The 12,720-nt window shown below is 33.1% G+C and overlaps 1 protein-coding gene across 3 annotated transcripts in view; it reads left to right on the forward strand.

The window, feature by feature from the left end:
* Nucleotides 1-574: 574 nt before the first annotated feature.
* LOC129757291 (filamin-C) overlaps nt 575-12,720 on the forward strand; it is a 222,230-nt gene continuing 210,084 nt past the window's right edge. For 2 of the 3 annotated variants that reach the window (XM_055754460.1, XM_055754466.1), the window contains exon 1: nt 575-765. The gene's annotated coding sequence lies outside the window, so the exon portion shown is untranslated. Of the gene's footprint in view, nt 766-1,062; nt 1,575-12,720 lie in introns of those variants that run through there. The other variant, XM_055754461.1, reaches the window with a different exon arrangement.

Raw genomic sequence — 12,720 nt, forward strand, 5'->3', positions numbered from 1 at the left:
AATAAAAAAAATTCCTTTTCAAGTAGACGTGTAACTGCAAAAATTAATTCTTTAAAGTCGCCACATAATGACCAAAGCCTCTATAAACAGTTTCATTATGGTTTAAGCTTTCCAGCTACAAATTATCGAAAAAAAAAGAATCAATGAACTGAAAAACTCGATACCTAAATACGTTAATATGTTTATTCCTGAAATTTGACAACGAAACTGTATTGTTCGGTTAAAATTTGTACAGCAATCTATAATTTGAAGGTTTTAAATGATGGTAAATTTTCAAATAATTATAATCTTTACCTTAATATAGAATGACAACATAGAAGTCATATAATCGTATTTAACGGTTTCAAACTTAAATAACAATTAAATCCTCATTGACACGTTCCAATATGTCAACCCACTGTAGCGCAAGCGCAAAGCACGGTCATTCGGGTGTAGGTTGAGCTTCCACAGAACTTAGTTGGCAGTCTCTCACACAAATCGCAGCTCCCATTAATGTTTGCAGGCTACAGGTAACTCTCCAGCTAATTTCTTGTTGCGATCCCGCGGTCGATCGTTTAGTTCACTTTTGACAGCGAGCCGGACAAGTTCAGCGTTTTGTAAGTCTCTCTCGGTACCTCTGCGCGTCGCGTGTTTGGTGTGTTGCTAAGGTTGGATTTGATTGGTTTGCTCGGAACAAAAACAAACAAATCGCGGTTTTGCTGTTGTAGTCGCGCCCCTTCGTTTGTAGTGAGGTTGAGGTGCTGCACATTTAGCTTTTTCGCACAGGTGAGTTCTGTTGCCGCCACACTGGGAGTGCCCCAAAGTATTTGGGCGCGCGCACTCACACACAGCAGGGCGGCGGGCGTTGATTAAGATCGAATGGGCTGAGTGAATCACGTGCGCGTGTGAGGGTGTTGTTTTTGTTATTGTGGGTCCCTTGGATCGCTTCAAGGGGGGTTAAACTATGTGACGGATTGTGGGAGCGTCTCGGTGAGTTCGTTCTGATGGAGCAGCAGTGGATGGATCTCTATGGAAAAGATGACTCAGATGTAAGTGCGCGTATCTGCTTTTCGTGCGCGAATCGCAAAGTTTTGAGAGGAAAAGTGTCATTGGGCGGTTGCCTAAAGTGCCCGGATAAGCAGTGAGCTTTAATTTTTCCAACCGAGTGAACCAGCTGTACTACATTTTCGGCAATTGTGTCTCAAAAACAACGGTCCCGGTGGGAAATTGCTTCGCGAAACGAGGAATACTTTGGCCTTTGCTAACATTTGTTCAGTGAGAGATGGTGAAGCTGATGGAGCCCAAGTTGACAGATGATGTGATCACTGATGCATTCGCCTCGAAAAAAGATGTGAATAAAAGGTCGGAAAAGTTGTAACCGCGGAAGCAAATTTTGCTTCTTTGAATCAGTGAAGAACGGTGCTTTGAGGAACCTTGCCTCTGATTATGAAGGAGATTTAAACGTATGAAAGATTGCAGTTAAAATAAAGCGACGAACCTTAAAAATTCCGCGATCTCCCGCGGGGGAGAATAAACAAAATTCTAGGAAAGAAGAGAACCACACATAAAATTTATAATTTTATCCATGTTTCAGTGTAAGTACTTAATACAAGATAGCTAAGCAATAAGGATTCCTTCAAAGCTGGCAGGATTGCTACCATTGTTTCAGGAATGCCGGCGAGATGGAGTGATAGTTTATGGAATTTGACACTCTTCTCAGGTAGAAAAAAAACAATCCTTAGAAACAATTGAAGAAATTCGTACAAAAAAAGTTGCGCAATCATTAATAAGAAATTTTATAGTTTAAAGTATAATAATTTTTTTTCCAAACAATCTTAAGCGTTACTCAACATGCTTAGGCAGACCATCAATTCTAAACACAACTTCTCTACTGGTCGACCAAAATTGAAGAGATCATTTATTCCATCGTAATTCATAACTATAACATGGTTTCCAGTCGAAGGTGACCAATAGTGATTTCATTATTCAACCGTAATCGTAAATTTTCAGTATACTTTTTTATCTGTTAACCACATCGAATCACAATCCCAAATAATGGAAATACTTTGACGTGACGCAATGACGTAAATACTCATTATCTAAAATCCATTGCTTGCTTAAACCATAAAACTCGTTCGAAGCTAGAGATGAATGTCTTTGAAAATCACAAATCCTCACAGTTATTAGCAGAATCATTGAATAAACGTCAATGACTTTACGTTGAAATGTTTCATCGTAGCATTTTAATAAAAATTAGGAATTTATATAGCAGAAATACAGCAGCTATATCAATTAAAGTTGATAAAACATACCGGAATATTCATTAAAATCGTTTCAATACTAGAAAGACCGCACCAGTCAAAATGGCTGGTTTGACACTTGTTTGTTGAATATCTTTGAAAAACTTCATTTTAAAAAGTCACAAGAAATACGACTTTTCATGAGTTTTGAATCTCTAAAAATCTGTGTATTTTCTATTTCTCTAGCTCTTTTAGCGAAAAAAAATTCGCCATGGACACTTGGGCCATTAACAGTCAAAATGACTGGTAAAATTCACAACCCTATAACTCAAACTAGATATATTTTTTTCGCTTTGTTTTATTCACAATCTCAATGATCCCTAGTTGATTTTTGTTGGACAGAAGTGTGTCATTCGTTATAAAATTGTGTCATTCGTTATAAAATAATTTTCGAAGTAAAGTCCTGAAGATTTGTGGAAAAAGTTCTCGTATTGACCGCTGTGTGATGCTTCAAGCACTTGATTCCTAATTTTGTTGGTCTGTTTTGTTGCTCAACTATAATTCAACTTTCTGTCAAAATTTGGCAAAATTTCTTCGAATTTTGTGAAAGTTATATCAAATTTAATACATGCCCTTCAAGTAATTTGAGTAATTTTACGTTAATAATATCTTTAACTAGTATTAGTAAAATAGTTATGAATTTTGTATTCATTCATTCATACAGTGAGCGAAATAAGAATAATACCACTATGTGTTTTGATAGTTGAAATATGAATGATTGTAAATCACCAAAATTTCCTTCAACAGTTTGTTTTGAATTGTTTGACGGATAAATCAAGCATAAGTTTACTTTTTTTGGACTTAGCAATTGGCGTTGAAAACCAAAAGTATGAAGGAAAATGGTGCGCAATAAGAATAGTACGATTTGTGTTTTTCAACAAAAGCAAGTTTTTTTTTAATTTATTGTGTAAAAGTGGACAATAATGCTTGTACGAATTATTAGAATAGATAGCTGCATTTTAAGAAGTTTTCAGAGGTATTAAAGGAGGTTTTAAGAGATGCTATTCTAGAACTAAGGAATTTGATATTTGAGCTCAAATTCTTCACCAAACTACTTATTTTCTTCATTAAAATGACGTGAAATGTCAAAACAAACATTCTGGGTTTTTTTTGAATAAGTCACTTTTTCCAGTTTCGAGTCATAGATGGCAGCACTATCTTGCAGTTAAATCTAAATTTAGTCTCAATATTGGTTATTCATTATTTCGAGGTAGTTTTCCAACACAGTTTTGTTTGAGTTCACGGAAAGTTTTTCCGGATTTGCAAGAAAAATCAACAGCACAAGAATATACCACCGCCAAAGTTCCTGCTCATCTCAACTTCTGATTCAATTTCAAATCCTACCAATAATACTGCTAGTCGTCTGGTCTATCAAGCTCCATCGGAAAGTAGAAAATTATTCTGATTATCGGTCCAAGAAATTCACTTTTAGTGACCTTGACGAAATTCTAATTTTTTTTGATTTGGTGATCTTAGAATTTGCTAGGCGGTCACACGGTACCAAGTACTTATTTCTTGAGCAGAATCATCCAGCACACCTGATTGAATCCCAGATATTCGAAAATCGCAATCCTGTAGGTTTAAGGAGCCACGGGGATCATCAATGACTTGAAACTGGAGAAACAGTGTTTGATTATTTAAAAACATTAGTATTTTTGTATTTGAAGTCTGTTTTTTGATTCCAATTCATTCTCAAATCTATTTTTCGTCTTTTGCATCATACTCATGAATGTGAATGAAGAAATCGAGCAGTTTGATTAAGTATTTTTGCTTAAATATTAAATTCCTAAACGCTAAAGGAGCATCTCTAAAAACCCCTTTTTAGAACCTTTGAAAAACATTGAAATTCTAGAAAAGTCCTTAATATGCAGTTATCTATTCGAATAATTTGAAGAAGCATTTTTGTCCATTTTCATACAGTACATTTTTAGAAATAATCTTGTTTTTGTATATTGTTGTTGTATGTTTATTTTTTGAGGGTTTTTAGCCTTCAACTTTTACCCATCTTGTTTTTGTGGAAAAACACAAGTGGTACTATTTTTATTTCGCACCCTTTTTTCATATGTTTGGTCCTCAACGCCAATTGCAACGTCCAAAAAAAGTAAACTTATGCTTGATTTATCCGTTAAACAATTCAAAACAAATTGTAGAGGAAAATTTTGGTGATTGACAATCATTCATAGTTTACCAAACAAAACACATAGTGGTACTATTCTTATTTCGCTCACTGTATGATGTGTATCAACTTAATGCAAACTGATGTTTGAAGATAAAATCCGATTGTTTAGTGTCTTTAAGGGGGGGGTAGGGTCTAACACTTTCAAAAAAATCGATTTTTTTATTTTTTTATTTTCTTATTGTAAAACATTTCAAGAATGTTGTGTCAAATTTTCAAGTCAATTGAAGCAAAACTGTAGAAGTTATAGGCCTTTATCTCCTCCTATCTAATACTGCAAGAAAGCAAGAGCAGAAACTTCAAACGCGTTTTTCTCGAAAGCACATTTTTAAAGTCCGTGGACATCGTCATTTGAAAACTACTTATCCGATTCTTTTCAAATTTGGAACATATTTTCTACATATAAAATACCAGACCCCAACGTTTTTCTTTTTTGATTTTTTTACTTTGGGGAGATTTTAGAGGTGAAAAATGGCGGATTTTTAAGTGAAAAATCGTAGTTTTTACTTCAAACAGCCACAAAAATTTCATAAAAATATTTTTAAGTTAAATAAAAACGTTGGGGTCTAGAAAAACATCTATTAAAAATATTTTGCTCTGATTTTTTGACTTCAGATGATTCTGTGCTGAGATACAGTGTCCACCGCAAATCCTGTTTTCTAAACGGCATCCTCGAAAATGCTCCGTCACCGGCTCATTGTTCAATATTTTTCTACGAAAAAATTACTAGATGTTCTTTTAACAATGCTTTGTATAACGCAAAAAATTTGAATACATTTGTTTAAACGATAGCTCTAGAAAAAAATCGAGAAAATGGTGTTTTTTTATACCCGTTAGACCCTACCCCCCCCCTTCAGATAAATCATTACCAGTCTTTCAAAACATCATTTTTAGCTGTAATTGAGGATAATTTTTCTTTAAACCTATGAATTCTTAGAATTTTTAAATTTCAAACAGAATTTCCTAACTTTTTGTTGAGTAATGTTTCATATTTTTCACTTCTGATGCACCAAACAATTCCTTTATTTGGGCATAAAAGTGAGGTATGTGGTCGGCCATTATGTTTAGACGTTGATGTTGAGTTTTCGACTGTATGTTTTGATGAAATTATATTCGGCAAATCAGTCCAGTTTCTTATAAAATTTATTTTAATCCTACGTTTCGGTGTCGTATAACAGAATTATTTGAATACTGAAAAATTTGGCTAGAGGAAAGAGAACAATGTTTGTCAAAAGTTAACAAAATTGTTTCAAGATAAATTGACAATTTTAAAATCGATTTTACAATTTTGTTTCACAAGACCTAAGAAAAACGTCATTAAATTTCATGTTGCCGGATTTTTTGTGATTTTTTTTTAACTGTAGATTGGTAAAAATTTCGCCTATCACAAATGAACTTGTAGGCATTAATCCTCTTTTATTCGCAAGTACTTAGTCTGAAAACTAAAAAGTCATAAGATTTCAAATAAGATGGTTGGTTAAAAATGCTCTAAATATTTCTGTCTTTTATGAGCGTGTACGACGAATAAAAAATGTTGAAAAATTAAATATTTATTATCTTGATCGAAAAATCCTTGGAGTAATTATTGATAGTATGGTCTGAAAAAATTCTAAATTTAATCAGTTGTCAATGAAAAAAATCAATTTTTACTGATTATTCAACGAAACGGTATTAAAAACATACACTGATTTTGTACCTTTTTATTGTCCTTCATTCTAGTTTCAGAGATACAACGCTTTTTAAAAATTAAAAAATTATAAAAAAAAAGTCGATATTTAGTTATATAAAAGATAATATTACATGTTTCTCTGAGGTATCAGAAGAAGAAGCTCTTAGATTATTTATTTTGAAGGTTGTAATTTGATTTGCTTTGATTTATGCTTTGCAAAATTTCTAAGATTTTATTTGGTAGAAAGCTTTATTTCTATTTTGTATTTGGTAGAATTGATGGAAATACCCAAAAAAAAAAACTTTTTGTTTTGATTTGGAAATCATGCGCCTATCAAGCAGAATACTGTTTTTATCGAATACAAACTGACCCGGTGTGCGTTACAACAACTTCCAAAAAAAAAAGAAAATTTCAAGAAATTTTTTCAATTTGTTTTTTTTTGTAGGTATCATAAGTGCTCGGTTTATGCCAAAAAACTTATATGAAGCCCAGCTTTCTGCTTCCTATCCGCAAAAGCTGGAAGGAGGCAGGGATCCAATTTTATCGAAAACTCTCATATCAAATTTGGTTACATTAGTTGAAAATTTTTAAGCGATACATCAATTATATGGAATCCCTTCCGTTCCCCACCTCTTCAAAGTGCAAGGCAGAAGGGTTTGCAAAATTCCATAGGAAATTAATTTTCTTTTTGGTTGATTTCTTTTATACCAAGAAAATTGTATTGGACCCCCTCCCCATTTCTTATGTACTCACTGGAAAAAAGATGGTGTTTCAAATAATCATAAAAGTGCATCCAAAAAATTTACAATGTAATATTTAACTCCATTTATTTGATTAGTTCTTGGTTTATCCGAAACAATTTTATGTGAGCTCCCCTCTTCCCTAACTTTATCCTCAATTGAAGGAGAAAGGGGTCTCAAATGAGCTTATTACCATTTATCGATTCCAAATGCCCTTCCATATTAAATTTGTTTCCATTTCACCGATTAGTCCTCGAGTTATGAGAAAAATTGTATCGGAGCCCACAGGAAGGAGGCAGTAGTACCAAATATTCATAGAAACATTCTTCGTAACTACTGAAACACCCTACCAAGCGAAATTTGGTTCCATTTGCTGAATAAGTTCTCGAGTTATGTAAAAATTGTATGAGTGCACCCTTCCACCTTAAACTTTCCCCATAGGAAGAACAGAGGTTTCTATAAATTTCATAGAGACATTTCTCTTATTCAAATACCTTCCCATGCAAAATTTAGATCCATATGCTTTAAAAGTTTTTCCATTATGCTGGAAAATGTAAAGAAGCTCCCTTCACCACTTTCTATCTCTTCACAAAAAGAAGAGAAGGGATTCAAATATTTATAAAACCCTTTTTCGTACCCAAATACTCTTTCAACCTAAATTTGTTTCCATTTGCTCGAGTAGTTCTCAAGTTATGCTCAGTTATCCCCACATTAATTATTTTGAGGAGTAATCAATGTTTAATTCTGAGATATCATTTGTTTGAATTCGCAGTACTAAACAGTTTCACAATAAATTTTCTCGAAATTGGATGGTTGAATCGACTACATTGGCCATTAATGATAACTCAAAAAAGAAAGCGGCCAATGAAATTGAATTGTATAAAACTCAAAACCTCAGATTAAATAACCTTACCAATTTTCTAATACCCTGTAGATTCCTCGAAGGCTTTTGAAGCTCTGAAATCGCAGCCTTGGTCTTATAACTTGGAATCTAATTAATTTTTCTTTCTCTATGAGGATTTCCAAAAACATGAAAATGGTTGGCTTCTTAAAGCTGGAATTTATGTAAATCGGTTCATCAGTTTTCCAGCACTCATTTCGAATAGTTATTCAGCAGAAGAAGTCAATTCATTGTTCACTGTTCAGTTCACTGTTTGTTTTTGTAGACCTTCAAAGCCTCCCCGTAGCGGTAAACAGCACTTTGAAAGCCATTACAAATTTAGTCAATGTATTCCTAACAGGTTTGTAGTATTTTTCAATCCAACATGTTAGGCTTATTATTGCATCCAAATATCTTGTACCGGTACCACGTGCTTTAAACAGTAGAAGGAAAAAAACATCCGCCAAAATTTCCCCTTTCACATTTTTAATGCTTAGCAAGCTTTGATTTGCTATCCAGTACACTTGAACTCTGGATGGTGTGTGTGTGTGTGTGTTCCATCCAACGACCCCCTGAGCTGGCAGGTATGTTATGCAAAAGACGCACTTTTAATCCATTTGATTAAAACTGTTCGATTGCGGGTGCTGGCGGTGTTAGCTCTATTGAAATTTCAGAAACCCATTTCAGAATGACAGAGACCTAGCTGCACATCCCGAGGTAACTTTCCTTGTCAATAAGCCCCGCCCAATCACACCCACATGGCCAAATGGGTCATGTAGTTATGATTAGACTTTCCATCTCTTATTGTTGACGTATCCAGGTACTAGATTAATATAATTGCCTAATTATATTAAAATAGTACCCTAACATGTCCAATAAAAGATTGACGTGTATTTAATTTATGGCAATATGCATTTAAGATAATAATTATATCATGGGAAAAGATAATTGTATAGGTAAAGGAAACAAAATATGAAAGGAAAATTTAGATGCTTATCGGAAGAGCTGAAAACAAATATTATTAAAATTACTAACATTTTTGTTGAACATAAATAATGAAAAATATCCAATGTTATTTTACACTCTATCTAACTGTAGCGCAAAACATCTGATTTGTGGTCGAGTATTCCTCTGATTGGAAGCTGCAATAAATTATTAATACAAAACAAATTAAACGATGCGCCATTTGCGTGCATTTCAAGGGATGAAGGTGAACTGCGGCGTTTCTGTGGATAGCAATTTTAAAATGGAAATATACAAATAAAAATAAAATCACATAACCAATATATATACGATAAAACAAATATAAAAATATAAAAAGGTGAAAAAAATAACAGTTATTTTAAACATATGAACTTAGATTTGCTGGTAGAGTTTATTAGTTCCGTCTTCGGCCTTTGTTTTTCTCGTTGCTGAGGAAAACAAATATTTTCAACAATTATTTATCATCCGAGCAAGTATAAATATAAATGATATTTAAATGTTCATTTTAATTTTTGTTTAACTCAAGAACAAGGGTTCTGCTCCAAACAAATCTTTTTCAAGCCAATGTTATTTTTTTGGTTTATTGAAAATGCGTTAAAGAGTAAAGTACGATTTGTAAAATGTTTAATATTAGAAGAGTGTATTTTTATATATTTGTTTTAATTTATACGTGAGTTAAAATCATTAACTTTTGTGAGATTATACAAAATATTATAAGGTAAAGACGTTGGCATAATAACACTATATTTTAATAAAATTATTTTACAATGAAAACAGCAGTAAGATTTATATTTCTGGTGTACCTGGTTGTATAAGTGTAATTAATAAAAATAATAAATAAAACGAATATTAAAACATATAAATACAAACAAATCTATTAATTTTGAATGTTTGTTATCCAACTCCAGTAAAGATTTCCTTCACATGACGTCTGCTTTGCTTTTGTTTAATTTTGTACTACTATGGATTTTTCCTAAAAATTACTTTACCTTTTCTCTTTTGAAATATTTTGCCATGAATTTATAGTATCAGCTTACTATTGTAACTGAATACTATTTACGCTAGATGTTCTACTTTGGATTTTCCATAGCGAATGAACTAAATTTAATGAACCTGAGTCAAAATATGATTTTAGGACATAATAGTTAACTAAGATAAACACATACATTTAGATATGGAAACAGATTGAAATTATTAATTCAAGATTCTAACCAAATTATACTATAATTCAAATTTATAAACCTGATTTTTCTTCACTTTTACTTTTAAAATACAAGCATGAGTTTGGAAAAAAAACTCATTAAAATTCATAGCATCACTTCAATACAAATTGAAAATTTCCTTGCCGTACAAATGAACTTTAAAAATGAGCGAATTAATTAAATTACAACCGTTTCTTTAAAAAAAAAAACTTACGCTGATTGAAATCTGGCAACTCTGTAAATAAGTTGTCATGGTTCTAGTCATCTGAACGAAACTATGTTGTAGCTTCCGTAGCTTTGGACTTCCAGAGTTTTTATAAACGTTCGTATCCTGGACACGAACCTTTAACAGCCAATAATCTCGAATCATGCTCAGACCACTGTGACCATATTACCACATCTGAATGAGGATTGACCAGCGTAAACTACTCAAAGTACAGACTGAAATGGTTGAACGATAAATTATTACTTATCTTTAGACTACCAATTCCATTTTTTTAATTTCTTATAAAAAAACAACAATTTTGCGACGTTGCGAAAAAAAAATTGTATTATATGTTACACTAGCGCCACTTTGTATAAAAAATTAGGTGGAATTAATTGGAAATTCATTGAGCTTTGAGAAGTAATGAGTCGTTCCTTTCAACTTGTGCCCGAACTTGCATAAAAGTTTCAACACAACTTAGCGATGAATTTTTCGAGCCTCGCTCCGAAAATAGAAATGGCTAAAATTTTCTAAACTGATTTAGATAGCAACTTAAAATTATCGATAGAACCACTGAATTTGTTAAATAAATTGACAAATAAACAAAACAAAATTGACTTATCTTGAAACTCTCCTCTCAATCCGGCTACTAGGGCTCATCCTATATCACAGCTTTCGTTGGTTGGGCGTCCGGGAGGGCGTAGTACAAGCCCCATACCACGCAGTTCTTCCAGAAAAGAAAATGCATCTTGTGGAAAATCATCACCATCACAAACCATTAAACATCACTTCCACAAGACCGGATATTCCGCGAAAACGTTACACGAACATTAAGTATCTTTTTCGGAATCATATTTTAAAAAATATCACCGGAAACATACGAAAAACTTTAAATATATAAGGACCGAAACACGAGCAACCTCCATTCGGCAGCAGCGTTGCCAGTCAGTACACTTGAACTCTGGATGGTTGCTTCTAATACCCGGCCCATGGTGATGGTGAAAATAACCCCGCCAAAGGAAACGAAAACTGCTTGACAAAATGGGTGTCATGACTTTTGGTTCGTAGGAATAAAATCAAAAGTTGTATGGAGCCCCTCCCCCTCCCTTAAGTCGGAGCAGTTCTAACTATTACAGAAACCATCTCCGGCCCCAAAAACCCTCAGATGCCAAGTTTCACGAAGATCGATTCAGTAGTTTCCGAATCTATAGGGAATACACAGACAAACATTCATTTTCATATATTAGAGAGAGTGGGGATACTTGATCGCAGTTTAAGTATCAGACAAAGATAATTCCAAAAGATTGACTACTTCCCTAAGTCATTGCATATTTTAAGGCGCAGTTTTCTGGTTTTTAGATAAAAACAGTATTTTTAGGCCTTTTTCGACACATAATCACTGGATAAATATTAGTTATTTGAAAAATATTAGTAATCTCATGATAACCAATGATCACGATCCATTCAGAAGAAAATATATCAGTTTGGACTCTAGGGATCAACTATACCCATAACATACATTTCGAAAAATGTCTTCTTAAAAAATTGAAAGTTTCCTATTGCTTGTTATACTCCATCGATTGACATATTGGAATGAATATTTTTATTACTAGTTTTCTCGTGAGAAACATTTTAATGTCATAAAAAAAGACCTTCAAATCACGTTTTGTAAAATTTTTCAAACAAAGTTCAATAACTCGAAAAATAAATTTTTCAAATTTTTTGAGATAAAAGTATTGCTGTTTTGTGCTTTTTCGCACATTTTTCTAGAACATTTGATAATTGTAAAATATTCCTGTTTCAAGATATCGCGAAGGAATCAAATATTTCCAGGTATCAAGTATCCTCACTCTCCCCTATAGATATTGATTAAATAAATCGAAAGTTAGTGTTGACTTTCAATGGAATCAGTTCAGTCATAAAAAAAACCTTATCAAATCTGTTTTAAGATCTTCAACTATCTCTGAAGGTAATAACTAGGGCTTCGATTCGAAGTTTTCGTTATTAAAATCATAAATTTTTACTATTCAAACTGTTATTAAAGGATAAAGGCATTTTTCAAACATGATGAGGGCATACAGAAACACTCTCTTATTTCACTTTCCTATCATAATTAAACCTTCGTAAAAGCTTAAACTTGCTGTTTTTTCATGTTCATCTGAAGAAGATACAAAAATCACCAAGGCTTTTGTTTTGGGATTCTTTACGAATATTAATTAAATGATAAAATATTACATTAACAAGTATCAAAACTTGTACGAATTTAAAAAAAAAAAATTTGCGTATAAGCCTTAAAATGCAATTATTCGATACCGTCAACTGGGGCAACATTAGACTGCCCCAAATTTGTATGGAAAATTCAAAACCTGTGAAGTGTTATGCGCTGCAGGCTGAAATTGATCCTTGTCCTAGTACAAGATCTCATGCCAAATTTGGGCCAGATCGGATCAGGGAAGGGGTCGCTCAACGAGCCTGAAGTTTGTATGGGATTTCGAGTCCCATACAAACTTTCGAGTTTTGTTCGGGAGAAACATGAAAAACCAGTTTTTCATCAATAACTTTGGTTTCCGTCTGCCGATTTCTTT

Source organism: Uranotaenia lowii, chromosome 3 (assembly GCF_029784155.1).
Source record: "Uranotaenia lowii strain MFRU-FL chromosome 3, ASM2978415v1, whole genome shotgun sequence".
In the NCBI taxonomy this organism is placed as follows: domain Eukaryota; kingdom Metazoa; phylum Arthropoda; class Insecta; order Diptera; family Culicidae; genus Uranotaenia; species Uranotaenia lowii.